This window comes from Haliotis asinina, chromosome 11 (assembly GCF_037392515.1).
Source record: "Haliotis asinina isolate JCU_RB_2024 chromosome 11, JCU_Hal_asi_v2, whole genome shotgun sequence".
Lineage (NCBI taxonomy): Eukaryota > Metazoa > Mollusca > Gastropoda > Lepetellida > Haliotidae > Haliotis > Haliotis asinina.
The window spans coordinates 10871020-10884172 of record NC_090290.1 but is presented as its reverse complement, the minus strand read 5'-3'; the positions used below and the strand labels follow the sequence as shown (position 1 = coordinate 10884172).

General features: G+C 42.9%; 25 non-coding genes across 25 annotated transcripts; 12 read left to right on the top strand and 13 right to left on the bottom strand.

Annotated features, from left to right (window-relative positions):
• Nucleotides 1–458: 458 nt before the first annotated feature.
• On the top strand, nt 459–531 carry Trnar-acg (transfer RNA arginine (anticodon ACG)). The gene has a single exon. It is a non-coding gene; the product is annotated as a tRNA-Arg (tRNA).
• Nucleotides 532–716: 185 nt separating this feature from the next.
• Nucleotides 717–799, bottom strand: Trnal-uaa (transfer RNA leucine (anticodon UAA)). The gene has a single exon. It is a non-coding gene; the product is annotated as a tRNA-Leu (tRNA).
• Nucleotides 800–1474: 675 nt separating this feature from the next.
• On the top strand, nt 1475–1547 carry Trnar-acg (transfer RNA arginine (anticodon ACG)). Its single transcript has one exon. It is a non-coding gene; the product is annotated as a tRNA-Arg (tRNA).
• A 185-nt stretch (nt 1548–1732) lies between these two features.
• Nucleotides 1733–1815, bottom strand: Trnal-uaa (transfer RNA leucine (anticodon UAA)). Its single transcript has one exon. It is a non-coding gene; the product is annotated as a tRNA-Leu (tRNA).
• Nucleotides 1816–2490: 675 nt separating this feature from the next.
• Nucleotides 2491–2563, top strand: Trnar-acg (transfer RNA arginine (anticodon ACG)). Its single transcript has one exon. It is a non-coding gene; the product is annotated as a tRNA-Arg (tRNA).
• Nucleotides 2564–2748: 185 nt separating this feature from the next.
• On the bottom strand, nt 2749–2831 carry Trnal-uaa (transfer RNA leucine (anticodon UAA)). Its single transcript has one exon. It is a non-coding gene; the product is annotated as a tRNA-Leu (tRNA).
• A 675-nt stretch (nt 2832–3506) lies between these two features.
• Trnar-acg (transfer RNA arginine (anticodon ACG)) lies at nt 3507–3579 on the top strand. Its single transcript has one exon. It is a non-coding gene; the product is annotated as a tRNA-Arg (tRNA).
• A 185-nt stretch (nt 3580–3764) lies between these two features.
• On the bottom strand, nt 3765–3847 carry Trnal-uaa (transfer RNA leucine (anticodon UAA)). The gene has a single exon. It is a non-coding gene; the product is annotated as a tRNA-Leu (tRNA).
• A 675-nt stretch (nt 3848–4522) lies between these two features.
• Trnar-acg (transfer RNA arginine (anticodon ACG)) lies at nt 4523–4595 on the top strand. Its single transcript has one exon. It is a non-coding gene; the product is annotated as a tRNA-Arg (tRNA).
• A 185-nt stretch (nt 4596–4780) lies between these two features.
• Nucleotides 4781–4863, bottom strand: Trnal-uaa (transfer RNA leucine (anticodon UAA)). Its single transcript has one exon. It is a non-coding gene; the product is annotated as a tRNA-Leu (tRNA).
• Nucleotides 4864–5538: 675 nt separating this feature from the next.
• On the top strand, nt 5539–5611 carry Trnar-acg (transfer RNA arginine (anticodon ACG)). Its single transcript has one exon. It is a non-coding gene; the product is annotated as a tRNA-Arg (tRNA).
• Nucleotides 5612–5796: 185 nt separating this feature from the next.
• On the bottom strand, nt 5797–5879 carry Trnal-uaa (transfer RNA leucine (anticodon UAA)). The gene has a single exon. It is a non-coding gene; the product is annotated as a tRNA-Leu (tRNA).
• Nucleotides 5880–6554: 675 nt separating this feature from the next.
• Nucleotides 6555–6627, top strand: Trnar-acg (transfer RNA arginine (anticodon ACG)). Its single transcript has one exon. It is a non-coding gene; the product is annotated as a tRNA-Arg (tRNA).
• Nucleotides 6628–6812: 185 nt separating this feature from the next.
• On the bottom strand, nt 6813–6895 carry Trnal-uaa (transfer RNA leucine (anticodon UAA)). Its single transcript has one exon. It is a non-coding gene; the product is annotated as a tRNA-Leu (tRNA).
• Nucleotides 6896–7570: 675 nt separating this feature from the next.
• Trnar-acg (transfer RNA arginine (anticodon ACG)) lies at nt 7571–7643 on the top strand. Its single transcript has one exon. It is a non-coding gene; the product is annotated as a tRNA-Arg (tRNA).
• A 185-nt stretch (nt 7644–7828) lies between these two features.
• Nucleotides 7829–7911, bottom strand: Trnal-uaa (transfer RNA leucine (anticodon UAA)). The gene has a single exon. It is a non-coding gene; the product is annotated as a tRNA-Leu (tRNA).
• A 675-nt stretch (nt 7912–8586) lies between these two features.
• Nucleotides 8587–8659, top strand: Trnar-acg (transfer RNA arginine (anticodon ACG)). The gene has a single exon. It is a non-coding gene; the product is annotated as a tRNA-Arg (tRNA).
• Nucleotides 8660–8844: 185 nt separating this feature from the next.
• On the bottom strand, nt 8845–8927 carry Trnal-uaa (transfer RNA leucine (anticodon UAA)). Its single transcript has one exon. It is a non-coding gene; the product is annotated as a tRNA-Leu (tRNA).
• A 675-nt stretch (nt 8928–9602) lies between these two features.
• Nucleotides 9603–9675, top strand: Trnar-acg (transfer RNA arginine (anticodon ACG)). Its single transcript has one exon. It is a non-coding gene; the product is annotated as a tRNA-Arg (tRNA).
• A 185-nt stretch (nt 9676–9860) lies between these two features.
• On the bottom strand, nt 9861–9943 carry Trnal-uaa (transfer RNA leucine (anticodon UAA)). Its single transcript has one exon. It is a non-coding gene; the product is annotated as a tRNA-Leu (tRNA).
• A 675-nt stretch (nt 9944–10618) lies between these two features.
• Nucleotides 10619–10691, top strand: Trnar-acg (transfer RNA arginine (anticodon ACG)). The gene has a single exon. It is a non-coding gene; the product is annotated as a tRNA-Arg (tRNA).
• Nucleotides 10692–10876: 185 nt separating this feature from the next.
• Trnal-uaa (transfer RNA leucine (anticodon UAA)) lies at nt 10877–10959 on the bottom strand. The gene has a single exon. It is a non-coding gene; the product is annotated as a tRNA-Leu (tRNA).
• Nucleotides 10960–11892: 933 nt separating this feature from the next.
• On the bottom strand, nt 11893–11975 carry Trnal-uaa (transfer RNA leucine (anticodon UAA)). Its single transcript has one exon. It is a non-coding gene; the product is annotated as a tRNA-Leu (tRNA).
• Nucleotides 11976–12650: 675 nt separating this feature from the next.
• Nucleotides 12651–12723, top strand: Trnar-acg (transfer RNA arginine (anticodon ACG)). Its single transcript has one exon. It is a non-coding gene; the product is annotated as a tRNA-Arg (tRNA).
• A 185-nt stretch (nt 12724–12908) lies between these two features.
• Trnal-uaa (transfer RNA leucine (anticodon UAA)) lies at nt 12909–12991 on the bottom strand. Its single transcript has one exon. It is a non-coding gene; the product is annotated as a tRNA-Leu (tRNA).
• Between the last annotated feature and the right edge of the window lie 162 nt (nt 12992–13153).

Below are 13153 nucleotides of genomic sequence, written 5' to 3'. Positions count from 1 at the left end.
ACTATATTTGTAAGCCAACTGTTAGCATTCTTGATATGTGCATGTTCAACTTCAAGTGCCCTGCCTTACGTTTGGAGCAAGTGGCTGTCGTTTTCTTTTCTTAGATTCCTTTGGAATCCTCCCATCCTTGGTCCTGTAATGTGCTTCTTTGCTGTAGAGTGGCTTTGTTCATAACGTTTGTAATGTGACGGCAGTTCCTTGGTAAATAAGAAGTCCCAGTGATAAAGCAAAGAGCCGTTTGACAAGCCATAAGACGTCCAACTACTTAAGACGATTCCAAGGTGGAATCCTGTCACACTCAAAGCAGTCTTTTGTTTGTTTTGTCATGGAATGTCATCGTCTAGATGAAATGACGTCGGTCAATGCAAACATGTTTGGGCAACATTTAGCACTTGCAGCCGTGCAACAATGAAAGGAAATGAGAGATCAGACATTGTATTGTAGCCTGGGCTTTCAGTGGGCGTGTGGCGCAACGGATAACGCGTCTGACTACGGATCAGATGATTCCAGGTTCGAATCCTGGCACGCTCGGAATATTCTTTTTGACATTTTGGTTTTGAAAATAAGTAAAATACTAAGGATATAACGAGGACGATTTTGACAATAGCAGTGTCCGATTTTTTCTCCATTACAAATTGTAAAGTGGATCATTTCAATGAGAAAAAGAGGTGAAGTGAACATTTCCGCTCAATAATCACACCTAAAAATAGTGAGGTTAGCACGGGTGGGGTTCGAACCCACGCGGACATACGTCCATTGGATCTTAAGTCCAACGCCTTAACCACTCGGCCACCGTGCTCATGCCTTACAAAGTGGAAAGGTAGAGCTGAGTGTCGGGTAATTGCAAATGCCTAGATATACGCCCTTCAGCCAAAACTATGTCAGTCTTAACATGTAACTTACACATTTCCAAGCCATTTCTCCAAGTACCATGTTGTCCTCGATCTCCTTTGTACCCTACTCTGACTGCAACCTAGAACCACACTTTGTGCTACTGACAGCTGCTCGTATAAAATACTATATTTGTAAGCCAACTGTTAGCATTCTTGATATGTGCATGTTCAACTTCAAGTGCCCTGCCTTACGTTTGGAGCAAGTGGCTGTCGTTTTCTTTTCTTAGATTCCTTTGGAATCCTCCCATCCTTGGTCCTGTAATGTGCTTCTTTGCTGTAGAGTGGCTTTGTTCATAACGTTTGTAATGTGACGGCAGTTCCTTGGTAAATAAGAAGTCCCAGTGATAAAGCAAAGAGCCGTTTGACAAGCCATAAGACGTCCAACTACTTAAGACGATTCCAAGGTGGAATCCTGTCACACTCAAAGCAGTCTTTTGTTTGTTTTGTCATGGAATGTCATCGTCTAGATGAAATGACGTCGGTCAATGCAAACATGTTTGGGCAACATTTAGCACTTGCAGCCGTGCAACAATGAAAGGAAATGAGAGATCAGACATTGTATTGTAGCCTGGGCTTTCAGTGGGCGTGTGGCGCAACGGATAACGCGTCTGACTACGGATCAGATGATTCCAGGTTCGAATCCTGGCACGCTCGGAATATTCTTTTTGACATTTTGGTTTTGAAAATAAGTAAAATACTAAGGATATAACGAGGACGATTTTGACAATAGCAGTGTCCGATTTTTTCTCCATTACAAATTGTAAAGTGGATCATTTCAATGAGAAAAAGAGGTGAAGTGAACATTTCCGCTCAATAATCACACCTAAAAATAGTGAGGTTAGCACGGGTGGGGTTCGAACCCACGCGGACATACGTCCATTGGATCTTAAGTCCAACGCCTTAACCACTCGGCCACCGTGCTCATGCCTTACAAAGTGGAAAGGTAGAGCTGAGTGTCGGGTAATTGCAAATGCCTAGATATACGCCCTTCAGCCAAAACTATGTCAGTCTTAACATGTAACTTACACATTTCCAAGCCATTTCTCCAAGTACCATGTTGTCCTCGATCTCCTTTGTACCCTACTCTGACTGCAACCTAGAACCACACTTTGTGCTACTGACAGCTGCTCGTATAAAATACTATATTTGTAAGCCAACTGTTAGCATTCTTGATATGTGCATGTTCAACTTCAAGTGCCCTGCCTTACGTTTGGAGCAAGTGGCTGTCGTTTTCTTTTCTTAGATTCCTTTGGAATCCTCCCATCCTTGGTCCTGTAATGTGCTTCTTTGCTGTAGAGTGGCTTTGTTCATAACGTTTGTAATGTGACGGCAGTTCCTTGGTAAATAAGAAGTCCCAGTGATAAAGCAAAGAGCCGTTTGACAAGCCATAAGACGTCCAACTACTTAAGACGATTCCAAGGTGGAATCCTGTCACACTCAAAGCAGTCTTTTGTTTGTTTTGTCATGGAATGTCATCGTCTAGATGAAATGACGTCGGTCAATGCAAACATGTTTGGGCAACATTTAGCACTTGCAGCCGTGCAACAATGAAAGGAAATGAGAGATCAGACATTGTATTGTAGCCTGGGCTTTCAGTGGGCGTGTGGCGCAACGGATAACGCGTCTGACTACGGATCAGAAGATTCCAGATTCGAATCCTGGCACGCTCGGAATATTCTTTTTGACATTTTGGTTTTGAAAATAAGTAAAATACTAAGGAGATAACGAGGAAGCAATTGACAATAGCAGTGTCCGATTTTTTCTCCATTACAAATTGTAAAGTGGATCATTTCAATGAGAAAAAGAGGTGAAGTGAACATTTCCGCTCAATAATCACACCTAAAAATAGTGAGGTTAGCACGGGTGGGGTTCGAACCCACGCGGACATACGTCCATTGGATCTTAAGTCCACTACCTTAACCACTCGGCCACCGTGCTCATGCCTTACAAAGTGGAAAGGTAGAGCTGAGTGTCGGGTAATTGCAAATGCCTAGATATACGCCCTTCAGCCAAAACTATGTCAGTCTTAACATGTAACTTACACATTTCCAAGCCATTTCTCCAAGTACCATGTTGTCCTCGATCTCCTTTGTACCCTACTCTGACTGCAACCTAGAACCACACTTTGTGCTACTGACAGCTGCTCGTATAAAATACTATATTTGTAAGCCAACTGTTAGCATTCTTGATATGTGCATGTTCAACTTCAAGTGCCCTGCCTTACGTTTGGAGCAAGTGGCTGTCGTTTTCTTTTCTTAGATTCCTTTGGAATCCTCCCATCCTTGGTCCTGTAATGTGCTTCTTTGCTGTAGAGTGGCTTTGTTCATAACGTTTGTAATGTGACGGCAGTTCCTTGGTAAATAAGAAGTCCCAGTGATAAAGCAAAGAGCCGTTTGACAAGCCATAAGACGTCCAACTACTTAAGACGATTCCAAGGTGGAATCCTGTCACACTCAAAGCAGTCTTTTGTTTGTTTTGTCATGGAATGTCATCGTCTAGATGAAATGACGTCGGTCAATGCAAACATGTTTGGGCAACATTTAGCACTTGCAGCCGTGCAACAATGAAAGGAAATGAGAGATCAGACATTGTATTGTAGCCTGGGCTTTCAGTGGGCGTGTGGCGCAACGGATAACGCGTCTGACTACGGATCAGAAGATTCCAGATTCGAATCCTGGCACGCTCGGAATATTCTTTTTGACATTTTGGTTTTGAAAATAAGTAAAATACTAAGGAGATAACGAGGAAGCAATTGACAATAGCAGTGGCCGATTTTTTCTCCATTACAAATTGTAAAGTGGATCATTTCAATGAGAAAAAGAGGTGAAGTGAACATTTCCGCTCAATAATCACACCTAAAAATAGTGAGGTTAGCACGGGTGGGGTTCGAACCCACGCGGACATACGTCCATTGGATCTTAAGTCCACTACCTTAACCACTCGGCCACCGTGCTCATGCCTTACAAAGTGGAAAGGTAGAGCTGAGTGTCGGGTAATTGCAAATGCCTAGATATACGCCCTTCAGCCAAAACTATGTCAGTCTTAACATGTAACTTACACATTTCCAAGCCATTTCTCCAAGTACCATGTTGTCCTCGATCTCCTTTGTACCCTACTCTGACTGCAACCTAGAACCACACTTTGTGCTACTGACAGCTGCTCGTATAAAATACTATATTTGTAAGCCAACTGTTAGCATTCTTGATATGTGCATGTTCAACTTCAAGTGCCCTGCCTTACGTTTGGAGCAAGTGGCTGTCGTCTTCTTTTCTTAGATTCCTTTGGAATCCTCCCATCCTTGGTCCTGTAATGTGCTTCTTTGCTGTAGAGTGGCTTTGTTCATAACGTTTGTAATGTGACGGCAGTTCCTTGGTAAATAAGAAGTCCCAGTGATAAAGCAAAGAGCCGTTTGACAAGCCATAAGACGTCCAACTACTTAAGACGATTCCAAGGTGGAATCCTGTCACACTCAAAGCAGTCTTTTGTTTGTTTTGTCATGGAATGTCATCGTCTAGATGAAATGACGTCGGTCAATGCAAACATGTTTGGGCAACATTTAGCACTTGCAGCCGTGCAACAATGAAAGGAAATGAGAGATCAGACATTGTATTGTAGCCTGGGCTTTCAGTGGGCGTGTGGCGCAACGGATAACGCGTCTGACTACGGATCAGAAGATTCCAGGTTCGAATCCTGGCACGCTCGGAATATTCTTTTTGACATTTTGGTTTTGAAAATAAGTAAAATACTAAGGATATAACGAGGACGATTTTGACAATAGCAGTGTCCGATTTTTTCTCCATTACAAATTGTAAAGTGGATCATTTCAATGAGAAAAAGAGGTGAAGTGAACGTTTCCACTCAATAATCACACCTAAAAATAGTGAGGTTAGCACGGGTGGGGTTCGAACCCACGCGGACATACGTCCATTGGATCTTAAGTCCAACGCCTTAACCACTCGGCCACCGTGCTCATGCCTTACAAAGTGGAAAGGTAGAGCTAAGTGTCGGGTAATTGCAAATGCCTAGATATACGCCCTTCAGCCAAAACTATGTCAGTCTTAACATGTAACTTACACATTTCCAAGCCATTTCTCCAAGTACCATATTGTCCTCGATCTCCTTTGTACCCTACTCTGACTGCAACCTAGAACCACACTTTGTGCTACTGACAGCTGCTCGTATAAAATACTATATTTGTAAGCCAACTGTTAGCATTCTTGATATGTGCATGTTCAACTTCAAGTGCCCTGCCTTACGTTTGGAGCAAGTGGCTGTCGTTTTCTTTTCTTAGATTCCTTTGGAATCCTCCCATCCTTGGTCCTGTAATGTGCTTCTTTGCTGTAGAGTGGCTTTGTTCATAACGTTTGTAATGTGACGGCAGTTCCTTGGTAAATAAGAAGTCCCAGTGATAAAGCAAAGAGCCGTTTGACAAGCCATAAGACGTCCAACTACTTAAGACGATTCCAAGGTGGAATCCTGTCACACTCAAAGCAGTCTTTTGTTTGTTTTGTCATGGAATGTCATCGTCTAGATGAAATGACGTCGGTCAATGCAAACATGTTTGGGCAACATTTAGCACTTGCAGCCGTGCAACAATGAAAGGAAATGAGAGATCAGACATTGTATTGTAGCCTGGGCTTTCAGTGGGCGTGTGGCGCAACGGATAACGCGTCTGACTACGGATCAGAAGATTCCAGGTTCGAATCCTGGCACGCTCGGAATATTCTTTTTGACATTTTGGTTTTGAAAATAAGTAAAATACTAAGGATATAACGAGGACGATTTTGACAATAGCAGTGTCCGATTTTTTCTCCATTACAAATTGTAAAGTGGATCATTTCAATGAGAAAAAGAGGTGAAGTGAACATTTCCGCTCAATAATCACACCTAAAAATAGTGAGGTTAGCACGGGTGGGGTTCGAACCCACGCGGACATACGTCCATTGGATCTTAAGTCCAACGCCTTAACCACTCGGCCACCGTGCTCATGCCTTACAAAGTGGAAAGGTAGAGCTAAGTGTCGGGTAATTGCAAATGCCTAGATATACGCCCTTCAGCCAAAACTATGTCAGTCTTAACATGTAACTTACACATTTCCAAGCCATTTCTCCAAGTACCATGTTGTCCTCGATCTCCTTTGTACCCTACTCTGACTGCAACCTAGAACCACACTTTGTGCTACTGACAGCTGCTCGTATAAAATACTATATTTGTAAGCCAACTGTTAGCATTCTTGATATGTGCATGTTCAACTTCAAGTGCCCTGCCTTACGTTTGGAGCAAGTGGCTGTCGTTTTCTTTTCTTAGATTCCTTTGGAATCCTCCCATCCTTGGTCCTGTAATGTGCTTCTTTGCTGTAGAGTGGCTTTGTTCATAACGTTTGTAATGTGACGGCAGTTCCTTGGTAAATAAGAAGTCCCAGTGATAAAGCAAAGAGCCGTTTGACAAGCCATAAGACGTCCAACTACTTAAGACGATTCCAAGGTGGAATCCTGTCACACTCAAAGCAGTCTTTTGTTTGTTTTGTCATGGAATGTCATCGTCTAGATGAAATGACGTCGGTCAATGCAAACATGTTTGGGCAACATTTAGCACTTGCAGCCGTGCAACAATGAAAGGAAATGAGAGATCAGACATTGTATTGTAGCCTGGGCTTTCAGTGGGCGTGTGGCGCAACGGATAACGCGTCTGACTACGGATCAGAAGATTCCAGGTTCGAATCCTGGCACGCTCGGAATATTCTTTTTGACATTTTGGTTTTGAAAATAAGTAAAATACTAAGGAGATAACGAGGAAGCAATTGACAATAGCAGTGTACGATTTTTTCTCCATAACAAATTGTAAAGTGGATCATTTCAATGAGAAAAAGAGGTGAAGTGAACATTTCCGCTCAATAATCACACCTAAAAATAGTGAGGTTAGCACGGGTGGGGTTCGAACCCACGCGGACATACGTCCATTGGATCTTAAGTCCAACGCCTTAACCACTCGGCCACCGTGCTCATGCCTTACAAAGTGGAAAGGTAGAGCTGAGTGTCGGGTAATTGCAAATGCCTAGATATACGCCCTTCAGCCAAAACTATGTCAGTCTTAACATGTAACTTACACATTTCCAAGCCATTTCTCCAAGTACCATGTTGTCCTCGATCTCCTTTGTACCCTACTCTGACTGCAACCTAGAACCACACTTTGTGCTACTGACAGCTGCTCGTATAAAATACTATATTTGTAAGCCAACTGTTAGCATTCTTGATATGTGCATGTTCAACTTCAAGTGCCCTGCCTTACGTTTGGAGCAAGTGGCTGTCGTTTTCTTTTCTTAGATTCCTTTGGAATCCTCCCATCCTTGGTCCTGTAATGTGCTTCTTTGCTGTAGAGTGGCTTTGTTCATAACGTTTGTAATGTGACGGCAGTTCCTTGGTAAATAAGAAGTCCCAGTGATAAAGCAAAGAGCCGTTTGACAAGCCATAAGACGTCCAACTACTTAAGACGATTCCAAGGTGGAATCCTGTCACACTCAAAGCAGTCTTTTGTTTGTTTTGTCATGGAATGTCATCGTCTAGATGAAATGACGTCGGTCAATGCAAACATGTTTGGGCAACATTTAGCACTTGCAGCCGTGCAACAATGAAAGGAAATGAGAGATCAGACATTGTATTGTAGCCTGGGCTTTCAGTGGGCGTGTGGCGCAACGGATAACGCGTCTGACTACGGATCAGAAGATTCCAGGTTCGAATCCTGGCACGCTCGGAATATTCTTTTTGACATTTTGGTTTTGAAAATAAGTAAAATACTAAGGATATAACGAGGACGATTTTGACAATAGCAGTGTCCGATTTTTTCTCCATTACAAATTGTAAAGTGGATCATTTCAATGAGAAAAAGAGGTGAAGTGAACATTTCCGCTCAATAATCACACCTAAAAATAGTGAGGTTAGCACGGGTGGGGTTCGAACCCACGCGGACATACGTCCATTGGATCTTAAGTCCAACGCCTTAACCACTCGGCCACCGTGCTCATGCCTTACAAAGTGGAAAGGTAGAGCTGAGTGTCGGGTAATTGCAAATGCCTAGATATACGCCCTTCAGCCAAAACTATGTCAGTCTTAACATGTAACTTACACATTTCCAAGCCATTTCTCCAAGTACCATGTTGTCCTCGATCTCCTTTGTACCCTACTCTGACTGCAACCTAGAACCACACTTTGTGCTACTGACAGCTGCTCGTATAAAATACTATATTTGTAAGCCAACTGTTAGCATTCTTGATATGTGCATGTTCAACTTCAAGTGCCCTGCCTTACGTTTGGAGCAAGTGGCTGTCGTTTTCTTTTCTTAGATTCCTTTGGAATCCTCCCATCCTTGGTCCTGTAATGTGCTTCTTTGCTGTAGAGTGGCTTTGTTCATAACGTTTGTAATGTGACGGCAGTTCCTTGGTAAATAAGAAGTCCCAGTGATAAAGCAAAGAGCCGTTTGACAAGCCATAAGACGTCCAACTACTTAAGACGATTCCAAGGTGGAATCCTGTCACACTCAAAGCAGTCTTTTGTTTGTTTTGTCATGGAATGTCATCGTCTAGATGAAATGACGTCGGTCAATGCAAACATGTTTGGGCAACATTTAGCACTTGCAGCCGTGCAACAATGAAAGGAAATGAGAGATCAGACATTGTATTGTAGCCTGGGCTTTCAGTGGGCGTGTGGCGCAACGGATAACGCGTCTGACTACGGATCAGAAGATTCCAGGTTCGAATCCTGGCACGCTCGGAATATTCTTTTTGACATTTTGGTTTTGAAAATAAGTAAAATACTAAGGATATAACGAGGACGATTTTGACAATAGCAGTGTCCGATTTTTTCTCCATTACAAATTGTAAAGTGGATCATTTCAATGAGAAAAAGAGGTGAAGTGAACATTTCCGCTCAATAATCACACCTAAAAATAGTGAGGTTAGCACGGGTGGGGTTCGAACCCACGCGGACATACGTCCATTGGATCTTAAGTCCAACGCCTTAACCACTCGGCCACCGTGCTCATGCCTTACAAAGTGGAAAGGTAGAGCTGAGTGTCGGGTAATTGCAAATGCCTAGATATACGCCCTTCAGCCAAAACTATGTCAGTCTTAACATGTAACTTACACATTTCCAAGCCATTTCTCCAAGTACCATGTTGTCCTCGATCTCCTTTGTACCCTACTCTGACTGCAACCTAGAACCACACTTTGTGCTACTGACAGCTGCTCGTATAAAATACTATATTTGTAAGCCAACTGTTAGCATTCTTGATATGTGCATGTTCAACTTCAAGTGCCCTGCCTTACGTTTGGAGCAAGTGGCTGTCGTTTTCTTTTCTTAGATTCCTTTGGAATCCTCCCATCCTTGGTCCTGTAATGTGCTTCTTTGCTGTAGAGTGGCTTTGTTCATAACGTTTGTAATGTGACGGCAGTTCCTTGGTAAATAAGAAGTCCCAGTGATAAAGCAAAGAGCCGTTTGACAAGCCATAAGACGTCCAACTACTTAAGACGATTCCAAGGTGGAATCCTGTCACACTCAAAGCAGTCTTTTGTTTGTTTTGTCATGGAATGTCATCGTCTAGATGAAATGACGTCGGTCAATGCAAACATGTTTGGGCAACATTTAGCACTTGCAGCCGTGCAACAATGAAAGGAAATGAGAGATCAGACATTGTATTGTAGCCTGGGCTTTCAGTGGGCGTGTGGCGCAACGGATAACGCGTCTGACTACGGATCAGAAGATTCCAGGTTCGAATCCTGGCACGCTCGGAATATTCTTTTTGACATTTTGGTTTTGAAAATAAGTAAAATACTAAGGATATAACGAGGACGATTTTGACAATAGCAGTGTCCGATTTTTTCTCCATTACAAATTGTAAAGTGGATCATTTCAATGAGAAAAAGAGGTGAAGTGAACATTTCCGCTCAATAATCACACCTAAAAATAGTGAGGTTAGCACGGGTGGGGTTCGAACCCACGCGGACATACGTCCATTGGATCTTAAGTCCAACGCCTTAACCACTCGGCCACCGTGCTCATGCCTTACAAAGTGGAAAGGTAGAGCTGAGTGTCGGGTAATTGCAAATGCCTAGATATACGCCCTTCAGCCAAAACTATGTCAGTCTTAACATGTAACTTACACATTTCCAAGCCATTTCTCCAAGTACCATGTTGTCCTCGATCTCCTTTGTACCCTACTCTGACTGCAACCTAGAACCACACTTTGTGCTACTGACAGCTGCTCGTATAAAATACTATATTTGTAAGCCAACTGTTAGCATTCTTGATATGTGCATGTTCAACTTCAAGTGCCCTGCCTTACGTTTGGAGCAAGTGGCTGTCGTTTTCTTTTCTTAGATTCCTTTGGAATCCTCCCATCCTTGGTCCTGTAATGTGCTTCTTTGCTGTAGAGTGGCTTTGTTCATAACGTTTGTAATGTGACGGCAGTTCCTTGGTAAATAAGAAGTCCCAGTGATAAAGCAAAGAGCCGTTTGACAAGCCATAAGACGTCCAACTACTTAAGACGATTCCAAGGTGGAATCCTGTCACACTCAAAGCAGTCTTTTGTTTGTTTTGTCATGGAATGTCATCGTCTAGATGAAATGACGTCGGTCAATGCAAACATGTTTGGGCAACATTTAGCACTTGCAGCCGTGCAACAATGAAAGGAAATGAGAGATCAGACATTGTATTGTAGCCTGGGCTTTCAGTGGGCGTGTGGCGCAACGGATAACGCGTCTGACTACGGATCAGAAGATTCCAGGTTCGAATCCTGGCACGCTCGGAATATTCTTTTTGACATTTTGGTTTTGAAAATAAGTAAAATACTAAGGATATAACGAGGACGATTTTGACAATAGCAGTGTCCGATTTTTTCTCCATTACAAATTGTAAAGTGGATCATTTCAATGAGAAAAAGAGGTGAAGTGAACATTTCCGCTCAATAATCACACCTAAAAATAGTGAGGTTAGCACGGGTGGGGTTCGAACCCACGCGGACATACGTCCATTGGATCTTAAGTCCAACGCCTTAACCACTCGGCCACCGTGCTCATGCCTTACAAAGTGGAAAGGTAGAGCTGAGTGTCGGGTAATTGCAAATGCCTAGATATACGCCCTTCAGCCAAAACTATGTCAGTCTTAACATGTAACTTACACATTTCCAAGCCATTTCTCCAAGTACCATGTTGTCCTCGATCTCCTTTGTACCCTACTCTGACTGCAACCTAGAACCACACTTTGTGCTACTGACAGCTGCTCGTATAAAATACTATATTTGTAAGCCAACTGTTAGCATTCTTGATATGTGCATGTTCAACTTCAAGTGCCCTGCCTTACGTTTGGAGCAAGTGGCTGTCGTTTTCTTTTCTTAGATTCCTTTGGAATCCTCCCATCCTTGGTCCTGTAATGTGCTTCTTTGCTGTAGAGTGGCTTTGTTCATAACGTTTGTAATGTGACGGCAGTTCCTTGGTAAATAAGAAGTCCCAGTGATAAAGCAAAGATCCGTTTGACAAGCCATAAGACGTCCAACTACTTAAGACGATTCCAAGGTGGAATCCTGTCACACTCAAAGCAGTCTTTTGTTTGTTTTGTCATGGAATGTCATCGTCTAGATGAAATGACGTCGGTCAATGCAAACATGTTTGGGCAACATTTAGCACTTGCAGCCGTGCAACAATGAAAGGAAATGAGAGATCAGACATTGTATTGTAGCCTGGGCTTTCAGTGGGCGTGTGGCGCAACGGATAACGCGTCTGACTACGGATCAGAAGATTCCAGATTCGAATCCTGGAACGCTCGGAATATTCTTTTTGACATTTTGGTTTTGAAAATAAGTAAAATACTAAGGATATAACGAGGACGATTTTGACAATAGCAGTGTCCGATTTTTTCTCCATTACAAATTGTAAAGTGGATCATTTCAATGAGAAAAAGAGGTGAAGTGAACATTTCCGCTCAATAATCACACCTAAAAATAGTGAGGTTAGCACGGGTGGGGTTCGAACCCACGCGGACATACGTCCATTGGATCTTAAGTCCAACGCCTTAACCACTCGGCCACCGTGCTCATGCCTTACAAAGTGGAAAGGTAGAGCTGAGTGTCGGGTAATTGCAAATGCCTAGATATACGCCCTTCAGCCAAAACTATGTCAGTCTTAACATGTAACTTACACATTTCCAAGCCATTTCTCCAAGTACCATGTTGTCCTCGATCTCCTTTGTACCCTACTCTGACTGCAACCTAGAACCACACTTTGTGCTACTGACAGCTGCTCGTATAAAATACTATATTTGTAAGCCAACTGTTAGCATTCTTGATATGTGCATGTTCAACTTCAAGTGCCCTGCCTTACGTTTGGAGCAAGTGGCTGTCGTTTTCTTTTCTTAGATTCCTTTGGAATCCTCCCATCCTTGGTCCTGTAATGTGCTTCTTTGCTGTAGAGTGGCTTTGTTCATAACGTTTGTAATGTGACGGCAGTTCCTTGGTAAATAAGAAGTCCCAGTGATAAAGCAAAGAGCCGTTTGACAAGCCATAAGACGTCCAACTACTTAAGACGATTCCAAGGTGGAATCCTGTCACACTCAAAGCAGTCTTTTGTTTGTTTTGTCATGGAATGTCATCGTCTAGATGAAATGACGTCGGTCAATGCAAACATGTTTGGGCAACATTTAGCACTTGCAGCCGTGCAACAATGAAAGGAATTGAGAGATCAGACATTGTATTGTAGCCTGGGCTTTCAGTGGGCGTGTGGCGCAACGGATAACGCGTCTGACTACGGATCAGAAGATTCCAGGTTCGAATCCTGGCACGCTCGGAATATTCTTTTTGACATTTTGGTTTTGAAAATAAGTAAAATACTAAGGATATAACGAGGACGATTTTGACAATAGCAGTGTCCGATTTTTTCTCCATTACAAATTGTAAAGTGGATCATTTCAATGAGAAAAAGAGGTGAAGTGAACATTTCCGCTCAATAATCACACCTAAAAATAGTGAGGTTAGCACGGGTGGGGTTCGAACCCACGCGGACATACGTCCATTGGATCTTAAGTCCAACGCCTTAACCACTCGGCCACCGTGCTCATGCCTTACAAAGTGGAAAGGTAGAGCTGAGTGTCGGGTAATTGCAAATGCCTAGATATACGCCCTTCAGCCAAAACTATGTCAGTCTTAACATGTAACTTACACATTTCCAAGCCATTTCTCCAAGTACCATGTTGTCCTCGATCTCCTTTGTACCCTAC